At 50.4% G+C, this 16,043-nt stretch overlaps 1 protein-coding gene across 6 annotated transcripts in view; it reads right to left on the reverse strand.

Annotated features, from left to right (window-relative positions):
* Positions 1–16,043, reverse strand: part of LOC137653427 (oxysterol-binding protein-related protein 9) — a 354,924-nt gene that overhangs the window by 327,814 nt on the left and 11,067 nt on the right. The window lies entirely within an intron of this gene.

Genomic DNA, 16,043 nt, shown 5'->3' on the forward strand with positions numbered 1-16,043 from the left:
AAATTATTACAAATTTGTTGTTTGTTACAGCGCAAATATAAGCCTTCCACTAATTATACTGTATTGGGTAGACTCACTTAGGAGAGAGGAAGTCCTTTACCAACTGACTTTGGTATCTGCCTCGGGGTTCTCTCTACTTCAGTAAGCCCAAAGTAGTAAGAACCCTACCCTCACTAAATTCTAAGACTGTGCCCTATAGCCTAAGGGGCAAACGGTATTAGCGGCCTGCAGAAGCTTGTGTTCATGATACTAGCAATGCGGCTGGTCTTTAAAATAGGAACTCGATCCGCTATACGACATTAATCCGTTCCGGAGTTGGTATCGCATGGTGAAAATGTTGTATGGCGGGCAATAGAATAGCTAATGCATGCAAAACCCCAGGTAAAAACATCAAAATTTTAAATACTTATTGAAAATTAGTAACAAAATAGTATAGTAAGCACTGTACTACAGTACAGTACACTTATATATAATATACATGTACTGTACAGTACATAATTAAATAACATTACAGGTATAAATAAAAATTATATACTGTACTGTATTATAAAGGAAAAATTATATTTTGATTATAAAATAAATTTTTGAATATACTTACCCGGTGAATATATAATAGCTGACGTCTCGGACGGCTCGACAGATACCAAAAACTCGCGAGCGATCGCCATGAAGGTTGCGGGTGTGACCACCAGCGCCGACTATCAGCCAGATATCGCATATACTTGTCAACATCTCCAGTTCTTCTCAGTCCGCTGGGTCTCTATCGGGGAGGAAGGGAGGGCCTTTAATTTATATATTCACCGGGTAAGTATATTCAAAAATTTATTTTATAATCAAAATATCATTTTTAAATATTAAACTTAGCCGGTGAATATATAATAGCTGATTCACACCCATGGTGGTGGGTAGAGACCAGTATTAATACAATAAAGGCGTATATGCTCATGAGTTTTTGAAAATTATATCATAACAAAACCCACTTAAATATAGGTACCTGGTAAGGAAGCTGACTCTGACGATTACTCTGCCTTATTAGTCCGCTTTCCTCACGAAGCCCAGCCATCCTCTCAGGATGCTGAAAGACTCCAGGAGCTGTTATATCCAGGGCAACCACCCATACAACAGGACCTCATCAAAACCCTTAATCTGGGCGCTCTCAAGAAACGACATTTGACCACCCGCCAAATCAAAAACGATGCGAAAAACTTCTCAGTCTTCCGTACAACCCAAGACAAGATTAAAACATTTCAAGAGAAGATTAAAAGGATATTGGGATTAAGGGAATGTAGTGGTAGAACCCTCACCCACTACTGCACTCGCTGCAACGAATGGACCCAGTGTGTAGCAGTCCTCATAAAGAGTCTGGACGTCTTTTAAGTAAAATGAAGCGAACACCGACTTGCTCCTCCAAAAGGTCGCGTCCATAATACTTCGCAGAGATCTGTTTTGTTTAAAAGCCACGGAAGTTGCTATTGCTCTTACTTCGTGCGTCTTGACCTTAAGTAAACAACGATCTTTTTCACTTAAGTGAGAATGAGCCTCTCGGATTAAAAATCTAATAAAATACGATAAAGCATTTTTAGCCATAGGCAATGAGGGCTTCTTAACGGAGCACCATAAGGCCTCAGACCCACCTCGTAAAGATCTGGTACGAGCTAAATAAAACTTAAGAGCTCTAACTGGGCACAGTACTCTTTCAACCTCGTTGCCCACGATCTCTGATAGGCAAGGTATATCAAAAGATTTAGGCCAAGGACGAGAAGGGAGTTCATTTTTGGCCAAGCAACCAAGCTGAAGCGAACATGTGGCTTTATCTGTAGAGAAGCCAATGTTTTTACTAAAGACATGGATCTCACTGACCCTTTTAGCCGAAGCTAAGCACACCAAAAAAAGCGTCTTGAGGGTGAGATCCTTCAGGGAGGCTGAATGCAATGGCTCAAACCTGTCGGACATTAGGAACCTTAGGACCACGTCTAAGTTCCAAGCCGGAGTTGACATACGACGCTCCTTAGAGGTCTCGAAGGACTTAAGGAGATCCTGGAGATCTTTATTATTGGACAGATCCAAGCCTCTATGTCTGAACACAGAAGCCAACATGCTCCTGTAGCCCTTAATAGTGGGAGCAGAGAGGGAGCGAACATTTCTCAGATGCAGGAGAAAGTCTGCAATTTGGGCTACAGAGGTACTGGAAGAGGAAATGGATGATGACTTGCACCAATCTCTAAAGACCTCCCACTTCGACTGGTAGACCTTGATGGTAGATGTTCTCCTAGCCCTCGCGATCACTCGAGCTCTTGAGAGTCTTTCGATAGTTTGAAGGCAGTCAGACGAAGCGCGGGGAGGCTTTGATGAAGACTCCTTACGTGGGGCTGCCGTAAGAGATCCATCCTTAAAGGCAGACTCCTTGGAACGTCTACCAGCCATTGAAGTACCTCTATGAACCACTCTCTCGCGGGCCAGAGGGGAGCAACCAACGTCAACCTTGTCCCTTCGTGAGAGGCGAACTTCTGCAGAACCCTGTTGATGATCTTGAACGGCGGGAATGCGTACGCGTCCAGGTGAGACCAGTCCAGCAGAAAGGCATCTATGTGGGCCGCCTCTGGATCTGGGACTGGAGAGCAATAGGTCGGGAGCCTTTTGATCAAAGAGGTCGCAAAGAGGTCTATGGTGGGTTGACCCCAAGTCAACCAAAGACTCTTGCACACGTCCTTGTGGAGGGTCCATTCTGTGGGGATCACCTGACCTCTCCGACTGAGACAGTCCGCCAAGACGTTCAATTCCCCCTGGATGAACCTTGTCAACAGAGAGATGCCTCGATCTTTTGACCAGATGAGGAGGTCCCTTGCGATGACAAACAGTGTGTGGAGATGTACGCCAAGGCCGTGGTGTTGTCCGAATTCACTTCTACCACTTTGTTTCGAAGAAGACTCTCGAAACTCGTCAAGGCCAAGTGAACAGCCAACAGCTCCTTGCAGTTGATGTGCAGGCTACTCTGATCCGACGTCCAAAGACCCGAACATTCCAGACCGTCCAGAGTCGCTCCCCAACCCAAATCCGACGCGTCTGAGAATAACACGTGGTTTGGGTTCTTGACCGCCAGGGACAGACCCTCTCGAAGACTTATGTTGCTGTCCCACCAGTTCAGGCACGTCTTTACTGGCTCGGAGATCGGGATTGAAACAGCTTCCAAAGTCTTGCCCTTGTCCCAATGGGAGTCTAGATGGAACTGGAGAGGGCGAAGGTGAAGTCTCCCTAGTGAGATAAATTGTTCCAGGGATGACAGAGTCCCTAGGAGGCTCATCCAACTTCTCACTGAGCAACGGTCTTTTCTCAGCATGAGGCGGACTTTGAGCAAGGCTTGATCTATCCTGGTGGCAGACGGAAAAGCCCGAAAAGCTAGACTGCGAATCTCCATCCCCAAATAGAGAATCGTCTGGGAGGGATTCAGTTGAGACTTTTCTAAGTTCACTAACAGTTCCAACTCCTTGGCAAGATCCAACGTCCATTGAAGGTCCTGCAGACAGCGATGACGGGACGACGCTCTGAGTAGCCAGTCGTCCAGGTACAGGGAGGCTCGAATTCCCGATAAATGAAGAAATTTTGCCACATTCCTCATGAGCCTCGTAAAAACAAGAGGAGCAGGGCTGAGGCCGAAGCACAGTGCTCGGAACTGGTACACCACATTCCTGTATACAAACCTTAGATATGGTTGAGAATCCGGGTGTATAGGAATGTGGAAGTACGCATCCTGCAGGTCGAGAGAGACCATCCAGTCTCCCTCTCTGACCGCTGCTAGGACGGACTTCGTGGTCTCCATCGTAAATTTTGTTTTTACAACAAAAACGTTGAGCGCACTGACATCCAGCACTGGCCTCCAACCTCCTGTATGCTTTGGGACTAGGAAGAGACGGTTGTAAAATCCCGGTGATTGAAGGTCAGAGACTTTCACCACCGCTCCCTTCTCTAGCAACTGAGACACCTGCTGATGTAGAGCTTGTCTCCTTGACTCCTCTTGATACCTGGGAGAGAGGTCTAAAGAAACTGTTACTAGAGGAGGTCTCCGTACAAAAGGTATTTTGTACCCCTCCTTGAGCAACAACACAGACTCTCGGTCTGCACCCCTCTTCTCCCAGGCCTGCCAGAAGTTGTTCAGTCTGGCCCCTACCGCTGTCTGAGGACGTGGGCAGTCAGACTCTGCCACGGGAGGACTTGGATCCTCTCCTCTTGCCTCTTTTACTGTCGGCACGAGCGCCTCCCCTACTGGGGGCTCTGCCACGAAAGGGCGGGATAAACCTCGTCGCTGGAGTATCGATCTTGGGTCTTACGACATAAGACGATGAAGGAGCAGCCTTGCGCGCCGACGTAGCCATCAGGTCATGGGTATCCTTCTGCACCAGAGAAGCCGCAATATCCTTGATCAACTGCTGAGGAAACAAGGCAGATGACAACGGGGCAAAGAGAAGCTCCGACCTTTGGCAGAGAGTTACTCCTGCCGAAAGGAACGAGCAAAGAGTCTCCCTCTTCTTCAGGACTCCTGCCGTAAAGGTGGCGGCGAGCTCATTAGAGCCATCACGGATGGCTTTGTCCATGCAGGACATAATAAGCACGGAAACATCACGGTCGGCCGAAGAGATCTTCCTGCTTAAGGCTCCTAGCGACCAATCTAAGAAGTTAAAAACTTCGAAGGCCCTGTAAACCCCTTTGAGGAGATGGTCAAGGTCCGAGGAGGACCAGTAAACTATAGAGCGTCTCATGGCCAGGCGACGGGGAGAGTCTACGAGGCTTGAGAAGTCTCCCTGGGCAGAGGCAGGAACTCCCAAGCCGAGAACTTCTCCCATGTCATACCAGACGCTCGCTCTAGAAGCCAGTTTAAAAGGGGGGAAAGCAAAGGCTGTCTTCCCCAAACTCCTCCTGGTGATCAACCAGTCGCCTAGCAAACGTAAAGCTCTCTTAGAAGAGCGAGAGAGCACTAGCTTAGTAAAAGACGGCTTCGAAGCAGCTAGGCCTAGCGTAAACTCTGAAGGAGGCGAACGAGGAACAGCAGTTACAAAATGGTCCGGAAACAGATCCTTAAAAATCAGCATGATTTTTTTAAAGTCCATAGAGGGCTGAGCAGCTTTAGGCTCCTCTCCGTCTGACAAAGTCCCCAAAGGAATATCAGTTGGAGGAGGATCAGCAACTTCCTCATCTGAAGGAACCTCGTCCGACAATTGCCGAGTCTCATGAAAAGGAGAGACCTGTCGTGGCGGCAACGCTTGACAGGCAATGTCAACAAGCAAAGGAGCAGCAGTAGCAGTAGAGGAAGCGACGTCACGCCGCTGCTGAAAGGACTGAAATCCTTGTGACTGACCAACAACAACAACTGAAGTTGATTGACGCTCGACGTCACGTCGGAACTGCCTTGACTGCATCGACAGAGCAGACAAAACAACCTCCGACTGCGGTGATTGACGCTCAACGTCACGTCGAGGCAACGGAGCCGGTCGGCGAACGTCAGGTCGAGGCTGCGGCGGCAGCGGCTGAACGTCAACACGAGACTGCAGCGAGGGAGGATCCACGTTACGTGATTGACGTGAAAAACTACTGACATCACGTTTCAAAGTACAAGAAACGTCAGCACTAACGTCAAACGGACGAGTAAATATTCGTTTGGGCGGCTGACGGCCAGAGTCTCGTTCAGCGTAACTGCGACTCGAAATCAAAGGATCATCGCGAACCTGCTCAGCGTCATACTCCTCCATAAGGGAGGCAAGCTTAGTCTGCATGTCCCGCAGGACAACCCACTTAGGATCAACGGGAGTCAGAACGGGCTGAGACGACGGTAACGTCTGTGTTGGCAAAACATTGCCTTTACCGCGACCCTCGGACACCGTGTTACGCTTGCGTTTAATAGGCGAACAGTCTTCCGACGACTGCAAAGGGTCAGAGCTGTCCCAATGGCTACAGCCAGGACGCTGGACCTGTCCTGAAGGGACTGACTTTCGCTTCAAGGGTCTAGAAACCTTGCGCCAAGGTTTCTTGTGCGAAAAGTCTTCGGATGACGAGGAGAACACAGTCTCACCCGTCTTATGGTAAGGGCGATCTTGACGAGAAACGTCCGATACCAAAGAGGGAACGTCTGTACGTTGGTTAAAGCCTCTCGTCCCCTTAAGTCCTACGACATTACTTCTCCCTGGTGCAGGGGAGCCTGAAAGAGGTCTCGGACTAGGGGAGCGACAAGCACGAACAGACGAACCCTCGGTCGCAACACTAAATACACTTTGCGCACTTATCACTTTATCACTACGATTTTCTGATTTACCACTCTGACACTTCAATAACTTCACATCTGACATGAGTTGGTTACGGTCCGATGCTAAGGACTCAACTTTTTCGCCTAAAGCTTGAATCGCAAGAAACATATCCCGCATGGACGGTTCATGAGTGCTAGTAGGGGGTTCAGGAACAACTACTACAGGGGAAGGATTAGGTTCAGGGGCATGGGATGAGGAAAATTCCAACGACCTAGAGGAGCTTCTCCTCACCCTATCTCTCCAGCTTACGAGTATATTTATCATATTCAAGCCAGTCGAATTCCGACAAGACCACGCACTCATCACACCGATCTCCTAATTGGCAGGATTTACCCCGGCAATTAGAACAAACGGTATGTGGGTCGATAGAGGCCTTGGGAAGACGTTTGTTGCAATCCCTCGCACACTTGCGAAATTTAGGTCCAGGGATAGGAGAAGGGTCAGCCATATTGAACAATCAGAGAAAATCCAAAACAAAACCAAAGTCATCAACAATAAACACTAGCCAAAAAAGGGTTTCAAGAGTTTTAATTGAAGAAAAAACACCCGTCACAGCGAAAGCTCAAAACAACCAAATAAAGTACTTCACCAAAAAGGACGAAAACTCAAGGTCATCAGCGAGCGGAATCAACTTGTCGACAAGACCGACAGAGAAGAACTGGAGATGTTAACAAGTATATGCGGTATCTGGCCGATAGTCGGCGCTGGTGGTCACACCAGCAACCTTCATGGCGATCGCTCGCGAGTTTTTGGTATCTGTCGAGCCGTCCGAGACGTCAGCTATTATATATTCACCGGCTAAGTTTAATATTTAAAAATGAAGTTTTTATGATAAAACAAAGTTTTGTAAATACTTACCTGGCAGCTATATTTATATAGCTAATGTCTCTACTTTCGGCAGAATTTTTCAAAACGCGGCAACCGCCTTGTGGTGGTTGGGTGGTTAGGTGGGTAACAACCCTTACAGGGTGGTACAAGGAATCATTCCCATTTTCTATTCTTCAGTTCATCTATGCCCGACCTGTCTCCTGAATAGAACTTACCTGGCAGTTATATATATATAGTTGATTAACACACTTGGAGGAGGGTGATAGACAGTAAACATCGTTGAGGAAATAACCAAAAAAGTTGTAGGATAAAAAACACCTTGATTCTTTACCTGCTAAGGTAGCTGACTTCAAAGGTTCCTGCCTCTTGAGTCGCTTTCCCTTAGGAGTGTCAGCCAGGATGTGACCTGCAGTGCTGAAAACACTCAATCGAGTCTGTCAACGGGGTGAGACCAACAATCTGACTAGACTTCAGGACTACCTATTGCTCATATATTAAAAACTGCAACCTTACCAAAACCAACCGCCTAACCTTTGCAAATTAGATATCAATTATCTAACTAGACTGAGGTGACTGTACACAAGTCGATGTCCTCAGACAACCATTAAAAACACCAACCCACACACAGGCATACAAAACTATGGTTGAGGGGAGGTAGTAACTCCTTTGCCTAATACAGAAGCCGTAGCTACGTATGGGCCCAGGGTATAGCATTTCTCATAATCCACTTTCACCTCTCTGAGGTAATGAGAGGCGAACACAGAGTTGCTCCTCCAGAACGTCACATCTATAATTTGTCTGACCGACATGTTTTTGCGGTAAGCAAGCGAGGTCGCAATGGCTCTCACTTCGTGAGCCTGCACTTTTAAAAGGCCGAAGCGTTCCTCCTCACACAAGAGATGCGGTTCTCTTATAACTTCCCTCAGGAAAAAAGACAAAGCATTCTTAGAAAGGGGCTTCTGAGGATCTTTCACCGAACACCACAAGGAGCTAGAAGAGCCTCTCACATTTTTAGTGTGAGACAAGTAGGCCTTGCGGGCTCGGACTGGACAGAGTAGCCTCTCTTGTTCTTGACCTACTAGGTTAGTCAAGTTAGGAACCTCAAAGGTCCTTGACCAGGGCTTTGAAGGGTTCTCATTCTTGGCGAGGAAATCTATTCTTAAGGCACAAACTGCCCCATTCAGATTGAAGCCTACCTGCTTTTCAATTGCATGGACTTCACTGACCCTTTTAGCTGTTGCTAAGGCCAAAAGGAAGAGGGTTTTCTTTGTAACCTCCCTAAGAGGAGCTTGTGAGATGGGCTCAAATCTCTTGGTGCACAGAAATTTAAGAACCACATCAAAGTTCCAAGAAGGGGGCTTTAACTGGACCTGTTTGGTTGTCTCAAAAGACTTCAAGAGGTCATGTAAGTCCTTATCGTGAGACAAGTCCAAGCCTCTATGCCGATAGACTGAAGCGAGCATGCTTTTGTACCCTTTGATTGTGGACACACCCAGCTTAGCGTCCTGCCTGAGGTACAACAAAAAAATCAGCCATCTGGCTCACAGAGGTAGTGGATGAAGAAACCTTGTGCTTCCTACACCAAGCTCTAACAGTCTCCCACTTGGACTGATAGACTCTCTGTGAAGAGACCCTCCTCACACTGGCGAAAGCTTTCGCAGCTTGCGCTGAAAATCCTCTCGTTCTAACGAGCTTCTCGATAGTCTGAAGGCAGTCAGATTGAGAGCGAGGGGGTTTTGATGATACCTCTCGAGGTGGGGTTGTCTGAGCAGCTTTGGACTTGCAGGAAGGCTTCTTGGAAAGTCCATCAACATGTCCACCACTTCCGTGAACCATTCTCTCGTTGGCCAGAATGGAGCTACCAGGATCATTCGTCCCGAATCGAGGAGGGAAAATTTCCTGACTACCAGGTTGATGATCTTGAACGGGGGGAAAGGCATAAGAGTCCATCCTCGTCCAATCCATCAAAAAGGCATCCGCTGCTATAGCCTCCTTGTCCGGAACCAGGGAGCAATAGATGGGAATCCTCTTGCTCAAGTTGGAGGCGAAAAGGTCTATTAGGGGTCTCCCCCACAGCTTCCAGAGACTCTGACAGACCTGTTGGTTGAGGGTCCATTCTGTGGGAAGGACCTGCCCTTTCCTGCTGAGCATGTCCGTCCTCACATTTCTCTGTCCCTGTACAATCCTCGTCAGCAGATCTACCTTGTTCTCCTTTGCCCAAAGAAGGAGCTCCCTTGCTGTTTCGAACATGGACAGAGAGCGAGTCCCCCCTTGTTTTCTGATGTATGCAAGAGCTGTGGTGTTGTCTGAGTTGATCTCCACAATCTTCCCTGACACCGAGTCTTTGAAGGCCTTTAGCCCCAGAAAAATGGCCATCAGCTCCTTGTTGTTGATGTGCCATTCCAACTGATTTCCTTCCCAAGAGCCTGAGACCTCCTTGCTTCCTAGTGTTGCCCCCCAACCTGACTCTGACGCATCTGAAAACAACACTAGGTCTGGGTTCTTCTTGTGTAAGGAGATCCCTTCCAAGGCTGGATCCAGCCACCACTTCAGAAGATCCTTGACTTCTGCTGGAATGGGGAAGGAAAAAAAGTCTTCCTATGTCTTTCTGTTCCATGTTTTCGAAAGAAAGTGCTGTAGAGGCCTTAGATGGAGTCTCCCCAGTGAGAAAAAACTGCTCGAGGGAGGAGAGAGTTCCCAGCAAACTCATCCACTCCTTCGCTGAGCACCTCTTCTTCTTCGCTGAGCACCTCTTCTTCTTCGCTGAGCACCTCTTCTAGTCCAGGAAACTTCGGACTTTTTCGAGACACTTGGTCTGTCTTTCCTGTGAGGGAGAAGCCCGAAAAAGAACTGAATTCAGAACCATCCCCAAATAGAGAATAGTCTGATTCGGCTTGATATGAGACTTCTCCCTGTTGATGACCAGGCCTAGATCTTGAGCCATCATAAAAGTCTTTCGTAAATCCTCCAGACATTTCTCCTTCGATCGTGAACGAATCACCCAATCGTCCAGATAGAAGGTTATCCTTATTCCCTCTTGATGCAGCCAGCCTGACACATTTGCTATTATCCTGGTGAAGACTTGAGGAGCCGTGCTGAGACCGAAGCAAAGTGCTCTGCATTGGAAGCACTTGCCCTGCATTACAAATCTCAGGTACTTCCTTGAAGTCGGATGGATGGGGACGTGGAAATACGCGTCTTGCAAATCGAGGGACACCATCCAGTCCCCTGGATGTACTGATGCAAGCACAGACTGAGTCGTCTCCATGGAGAACTTCGTCTTCTCCACAAAGACGTTCAGAGAACTGATATCCAGGACGGGTCTCCATCCGCCCGAGTTCTTGGGCACTAGAAACAGGCCATTGTAAAAGCCTGGGGAGGATAGATCCCGAACCGGTTCTATCGCTCCCTTGTCCAGCATTTGGTCAACTAGGTCTAGGAGGGCCTTCTGTTTCCCCGGATCTGTGTACTGGGCTACTAAGGCCAGCGGAGTATCTTCGAGAGGAGGTTTCTCCAGAAAGGGGATCTTGTATCCTTCCTTGATGACTGAGAGGGACCAGGTATCCACCCCTCTTCTCTTCCAAGACTGCCAAAAACCTGACAGTCTTGCGCCTACTGTCTGGAGGAGATGAACTTCATTTTCTGGAGCGAGCTCTGAACGAACCTCGGTTCGATCTTGGTCCTGACTCCTGCCTTCTTCCTCTAAAATCTCGTCTTGAAGTAGCCCTGCCCCGAAAGGGCTGCTGAAATTTCTTTTCTTCCCGTTTCGAAGAAGAAGGCGCGGCTGCCAAGGGCTAACAAGCCGAACGAGATAATAGGTCTTGGGTGGCTTTTTGGGCCAGCGAAAGCATAATGTCTCTCACCAGGGTCTCAGGAAAAAGATGTTGAGACAGGGGGGCATAAAGAAGCTCAGACTTCTGCGGAATGGTAACAGACCTTGAAGTAAAAGAGCAAAGCAAGGCCCTCTTCTTTAGGATTCCAGCTGAGAATAGCAAAGCCAACTCATTCGCTACATCTCTGAGGGCCTTGTCCATACAGGACATAATACTGGTTAGGTCTCGAATTCCTTCCATCTGGTCAGTCTTCCTTGCCAGAGTCCCTATCGACCAGTCTAGAAAACTAAAAACCTCAAAGGCTCTAAAAATACCTTTGACGAGATGATCCAGCTCCGACATCGACCACATGACCTTGGCTGAGTTGAGAGCATGCCTTCTAGCTGAGTCCACTAAGCCAGAGAAGTCACACTTGGAGGAGAAAGGAACTCCCAGATCCAAAGGTTCCCCAGTCTCATACCACATACCAGCCTTTGAAGCAAGACGAGCTGGTGGAAACGAGAAAGAAGTCTTAACTACTTGTCTCCGTTCCTTCATCCAGTCATCAATCTTCGCAAGAGCCTTCTTTGCAGAAATCGACAGCTTCATCTTGATGAAGGCCAACTGTTTCTTGGCCTTCTTTCTGTTAAATTGGGACTGAGGAGATTGCGGAGCAGCAGGTTGGAATTCCTCTCCATAAAGTTCCAGAAGGGAGCGAGAGAGAACTTTGTAATCTCCGGCAGCGTCAGCAGGTTTATCATCGTCATCAGAGACCTCCTCGAGGTTCTGATCCACATCTGCAACATCCTTCGAACGAGAAGAAGGCTCCTTAGAAACAGACAAAGGCAAATCAAAGGAATCGTCCTGCAAAAGAGGGCTTGCGTCCTGGCGCCGAGCGTAGGTGTCGTCCTGGCGCCGGAAAGAGGTATCGTCCTGGCGCCGGAAAGAGGTATCGTCCTGGTGCCGAGCGCTAGAAGAGTCCTTGGAACGAGAGGCAGTATCGTCCTGAGGAAGCAGGCTGGTATCGTCCTGGTGCCGAGAGCGGGAGGCAGAGTCGTCCTGGCGTCAAGAACGAGAGGCGGTATCGTCCTGGCGTCGAGAGAGAGAGGCGGTATCGTCCTGGCATCGTGAACAAGAGGCAGTATCGTCCTGGCGTCGTGAACGAGAGGCGGTATCGTCCTGGAATCGTGAATGAGAGGCGGTATCGTCTTGGCATCGTGAACGTGAGGCGGTATCATTATGGCGTCGTGAACGAGAGGCGGTATCGTCCTGGCGTCGTGAACGAGAGGCGGTATCGTCCTGGTGTCGTGAACGAGAGGCGGTATCGTCCTGGCATCGTGAATGAGAGGCGGTATCGTCCTGGCGTCGTGAACGAGAGGCGGTATCGTCCTAGCATCGTGAATGAGAGGCGGTATCGTCCTGGCATCGTGAACGTGAGGCGGTATCATTAGGGCGTCGTGAACGAGAGGCGGTATCATCCTGGCATCGTGAACAAGAGGCGGTATCGTCCTGGCGTCGTGAACGAGAGGCGGTATCGTCCTGGCATCGTGAATGAGAGGCGGTATCGTCCTGGTGTCGTGAACGAGAGGCGATATCGTCCTAGCATCGTGAATGAGAGGCGGTATCGTCCTGGCATAGTGAACGTGAGGCGGTATCATTATGGCGTCGTGAACGAGAGGCGGTATCGTCCTGGCGTTGAGAACAAGAGGCAGTATCATCCTGGCGTCGTGAACGAGAGGCGGTATCGTCCTGGCGTCGAGAACAAAAGGCAGTATCATCCTGGCGTCGAAAACGAGAGGCGGTATCTTCCTGGCGACAAGAGTAGGTATCGTCCTGGCGACGAGAGGAAGTATCGTCCTGCGTAAGCATACCGTTATCGTCCTGGCACCGAGAGAGAGAGGAGGTATCATCCTGGCCCCGAGAGAGAGAGGAGGTATCGTCCTGGCACCGAGAGAAAGAGGAGGTATCGTCCTGGCGCCGAGCAGTAGAGGAAGCAGAACAGTGTCGTGTCTTCGACGAAGAGAGTAAGGTTTCCTTAGGAGAAGAACTCCATTCCCTCTTAGAAGTTGACTTCTTAATAGGCAAAGATTCATCTTTACGTCTATCAGACTGGGCGTGAGGGCGGCTAAACGCTTGCACAAACGTAAAAAGTTGTTCCTGCATGACAGTCATAAAGGATTTAGCAACTTCTGCTGGGTCTTGCTGCCCCGAAGGAAAGGGCTGACGAATAACACTCGTAGAAGGGGAAGGATCTTCGGCTGTAATATCCTGACTTGCGGGCTTAGACTTCGTCCTTTTCACAGGTACGGAGTCGAAATCGTCCTCCGACGGACAAGGTTCATGACTGCTAGAACCGGGAGAGAAAGAACGAGACAGTTCGTCGCGGTTCCACCTCCTCTTAGTAGGTCTTGACGCTTCATAATAACAAATTCGTAGATAATTTGTATTTTTCCTAACTATACAAACCTTAGCTATTTACATGGGGTAATTACTTCGGCGTAGCTGAACGACGAGCCATAAAAGTTTTAACGAGGGTTTCCTACCCCTCCGCTAGTTAGCGGGGCGTAGGGAGGGGTAGCTAGCTACCACTCCTGTAGTCTAAGCTGAATTCCACGAGCTTCCTGGAAGATGGATGGAATGGAAACTGAAAGTACCCGTCCTTCCGATCCAGGGCCTAAGGAGTCCTGTCGCCTCGTTACCAGTCTGATCGATTCTGCTGTTCCACGCTGGACGAAGTTTATTCGACAAACTTGATAAGAGCTGAGAGGTCGACTACGGAATTCCCGTCTCAGATACTTTCTTACGAGAAAGGATTGACTGAAGAAGCCGGGGGGTGAAGCCGTCGACGATCCTATGGAGGACCCTCTCCTAAGGCATGGATCATTCTGCCCAAACGGGCAAACTCTTGCCGACCCTATAGCATAGCGGTTCAGAGACACTGAATTCGCTGACAGAGACGGCAGGCGCGATATCCTTGGCTGATCACGGAGATCGTGCAGGAATGGGCATCGGGAAGCTGTCATCCGGATGAGTAACCTTAGGCATCCTCCCAGCGTGAAACCTGCAAGGGGGGGTTGCCAATCCTAGAGTTCGTGAACTCTGCCGCTCCCTCTAGGACTATGCCCCCCCGGGAGAGCCTCCCGTGCTACCTGTTCCTGACAGGAGGGGACCGCTATTGGACACCTTGTCTCAGTTGTCGTAGCCAGTCTGATAACTTAGGCCGACGAGGCTGAAAGAAAAGAGGCGCTTGAGCCCTGCAGGGTCTGGAAGAAAGCGCCTTGGAGGAGTGAAAAACGGAAGTCAACTTCCTCCGCACAACCGCTGTCTATGTCTCTGTCTTTGGGCACAAACAAACTCTTCCCAAGGATGGAAGGGTGTCCGAGATTGTCGACATCCACGGATGAGACACCTGAAAGGAAGCCCTCGGTCATTGCATCCAGATGGTCCAACATCGAGCTTGCCTGCAAGTTCGAAACTTGGCGACGAAACGCCAAGGTGCTTGAGCCCGAGAGGAGGAAAGTACCCATGACCTTCCTATAGCTTCCTTGAACAAAACCTCGGGTCGCAACCTGAGGAGGGAAAGAACCTGGTAAGCCCCTTTCACGAGATGGAGAAGAGGAAGGGGTAAACCAGTCACCCTTTGGCCGATGGAGAAATCTCGCACGGAAATCTCCCTGGCAAAACCCTTCCAGGGAATGAGGGGGAAGGGCTAACCCAGATTCTGGAAAGAAGAATGTTGCTCAGACCTCCCTGAAGATTCTTCCTGCTCTTGCATGTGCCATGATCTGCGTTTACGGGGTGAGGCCGTGTTCTGGAATTACACTCCAGAAGACTAGCCAGGCTGGCCATGCTGCGAAACCCCAACGGGAAACGCGGTCGTAATCGCCCTGGCGCTTGCGCGATGGTAAATCAATGGTTTAAGCGTGGGCGAACGTGGAAGCGCCCATGCGCGGGCACGCAGGAACGCAAACGAAGGTGCGCGAAGGAGCGCGAGCGTGGTAGGCAGGGCGAGAGCTGGTGGTCGGCAAGCGATAACCCGTAGGTGCGCAATGGATACTGCAAGAATTAAGCCGACGTTCGTGCGATGAAACACCGTCGGTTCGCGCAACGGAACACCGTCAGTCCGCGCGACGGAACACCGTCGGTCCGCGCGACGGAACACCGTCGGTCCGGGCGACGGAACACCGTCGGTCCGGGCGACGGAACACCGTCGGTCCGCGCGACGGAACACCGTCGGTCCGCGCGACGGAACACCGTCGGTCCGCTCGACGGAACACCGTCGGTCCGCGCGACGGAACACCGTCGGTCCGCGCGACGGAACACCGTCGGTCCGCGCGACGGAACACCGTCGGTCCGCGCGACGGAACACCGTCGGTCCGCGCGACGGAACACCGTCGGTCCGCGCGACGGAACACCGTCGGTCCGCGCGACGGAACACCGTCGGTCCGCGCGACGGGACACCGTCGGTCAGCGCGACGGAACACCGTCGGTCAGCGCGACGGAACACCGTCGGACCTCGCGACGGAACACCGTTGGACCGCACGATGGAACACCGTCCGTCCGCGCGACGAAACACCGTCCGTCCCCGCGATGGAATACCGTTGGTTCGCGCGGAACATTGGAGAGCATGTGCGCGGTCGCGCATGAGCGTAGGGGTGCAGGCATGTGGGCCTGCGGTCGCGCGGGCACGTGGGCGTGTGGACGCGCAGTCACATGGGGGCGCGGGTGAGCGCAGGCGGTCGGGAGACCGATGACGCGTAGGAGGGCGATAGCCCGTAGGCGAGTGAAGGCGCGTTGGCAAGCGATGGCGCGTCAGCAAGCGACGGCGCGTTGGCGAGCGGTGGTGCGTTAACAAAACGCTAGCGCGCAGGTAAAGAATCGCGCGGGCACGTAGGCGATTGCCAACGCAAGAGAGACTAGTGATGGTTAGCGCGCATCGCGCTAACAGAAGGCGCGCAGGTGCATCAGGAAGGTGAGCGCTGAAGCAAGCTGTTAATCAGGCAATCCTAGACGGTCAGAAAACCGTTGGCGCCCATTGGTGCGTGGCAGAAAAGGGCACGCAGATGTGCGCTGGCGATTGAAGAAAGCTGGCGCACAGAAGGACAGAAGT

Source organism: Palaemon carinicauda, chromosome 14 (assembly GCF_036898095.1).
Source record: "Palaemon carinicauda isolate YSFRI2023 chromosome 14, ASM3689809v2, whole genome shotgun sequence".
In the NCBI taxonomy this organism is placed as follows: domain Eukaryota; kingdom Metazoa; phylum Arthropoda; class Malacostraca; order Decapoda; family Palaemonidae; genus Palaemon; species Palaemon carinicauda.